Here is a 2354-nt window from a genome sequence, read left to right on the forward strand (position 1 = left end):
TATGAAAACACGAGTTATAATAACAACACTATTTGAATACATTGTTAAAATACACTCATTAATTAGATAAAAAAATTGTTCTACATTTACAGTATTGTCACTCGGTTTATAAAAATGTATTATGTAAGATATAAGTGAGTTAAGTGTTTAATATGAAATACTTTAATTTTATTATTTTATTATTTCAATGTTTTTTTTATTTTTTAATAGTTTTAAATAATATAAACTTTTGAATAGCCAAACACACACAACAATTTAAAAACCAAAGACTCAAACTAAAATAATAGTACAATTATTTTGTTTAAAGAATTGTTTATCTAATCATTGAATATAATTAGATAAAATCATTATCGAACAAAGCTCTGCACATCAAAGAACAAAAAACAAGCATAATTAAACTCATTTTTTATTAGACCCCTGTCTAACTCCATTGGATCAACAATGCTCGTTCAAAACAAAGAGAACGTAAATGAATACACAAAATATGAAACCATTAGAAATCCACCAAAACCATCACAAAATACCAAACACATAAGAAGCTGTCAAAAAGTCAACCACTACACAGCGAGATCAACCACTTTAATGTCAGTCAAGAAATGAAACGCGGACGCAAACTGTTGCATCAAAAACTTTGAGACAAGAAACTGTTAAAATAGTGACAACAAACACTTATACCCAAAAATCTACATCACAAGTTCTTTTAAAATGGAAAGTGTTCAATTTGACTTTACTGCAATTCAAACACCAACAACTCTCATACCAATAGAATAAAAACAAACACTATGTGAAATAAACTTAACCAACAACACAAGATTTCTCATTATGACTGGATTTTCAAAAAGAGAATCTGACGAATTGCTCGAATTGGTTCGATACAGAAAGGCGTGCTTCTTTGTAAACAATCAACAAATAAACATTGGATAACTTGGTTCTTTTTTTGTTGGTACTAATCCCAATCTAGCAGTTGACGAGTTCAATGGAAAATTTCAGATGTCATACTGTGATTTGTTGTTGCTACTAATCACTCAAATCAACTGTGATTATACTTCATTGCAATTTTTGACAATCTCAATATTGTGCACATTTCTTATTCTGAACCAATAGACACACCAAACTTTGAAATGAAAAAGAAACATAAAGGAGAAACTAACGTTACTGGTTAGATTAAAATGGTATTGGACCTATTTTATTAAGAATTGTGTTGCCTGTTTATTGATTCAATTAAACAATGTCAGACTACAACACAAAACTTCTCAACCAATAGAAATCTATTTTTCACTTTATTCTAAAATTAGAAAAAGTGTTTTATGTTGTTGATGGAAAAGACCAATTAGTTAACAGAAAAATTGTTGTTGAATTGCAAAAATTGTTTTATTCGTACAAGTCCAACCACTCAGGGTTGAAAACAAAATTTGTAAGTATTTTTGGACTTGCTGTTAGTATTGTGATTGAAATTCCAGTTGCTACATGTGACGGTGTTGTATTTAAAACTTACCTGAATCAAAAATGTGTTGATGAATGAGCGTTGTTTTTTGTTGATGGAGGCTACAAATATTTTCCGAACTGTGTCATTTTTTTCAATTGGTTCTTTCAACCAAATAAACCACTCAACAGATGGATGTAATTAGAAACTGCAATAACGTTCATTCTTCATGTTGAATTATTGTCTAAAAGGTATTTGGAAGATTGATTTGAACTTTAAAACCGATGAGAGGTCTATAAAATACAAGCAAAGAAATGTAGTAAATATGTTACACTTACTCATGCTTTGTTGAATTTAAAAATTGTCAAAGTTTATTGAGAAATGTCCATTTTACATTTTCCATTACTATTTATATACTATAATAAACTATAATTATACTATTTCGTTTACTAAATAAATTGTGAAACTATAATTTAAATGGTAAATTATAGTTATTTGAGAAAAAATAGTTTACTCATAGAATAATCATGCACTCTCCAAAGTTCTTAGAATTCAGGAGAATTGTCACCACTCACCAGAGTAGTAATATTCCAGCCAATTCTTAAGCATATCATGACTTGATAATTTTTTTATGAAAGTAATTGTTATAATATTTGTTATTGTCTTTTTTCATTATATAATTATAAATAGTTGGCTATTAATAAATTTTGTTATAGTTTATTTTAATTTATTGTTTAATATTTTTTGTAATTAAATCTTTAATATATTTAAATAACCAAATATTAGTTTAAAAAATATGATTTTGTGTCTTTATTAATTTTATTTTCTTTTTAATTATACTAAGATTTTTTTAATACTTTTTATATAGTATATTAGACAAAATTTAAATAAAAATATATTATTTAAACACATTCAAATATGAGAATATGAA

This window comes from Entamoeba invadens (assembly GCF_000330505.1).
Source record: "Entamoeba invadens IP1 unplaced genomic scaffold scaff_1105074726643, whole genome shotgun sequence".
NCBI classification, from domain to species: Eukaryota; Evosea; order Mastigamoebida; family Endamoebidae; genus Entamoeba; species Entamoeba invadens.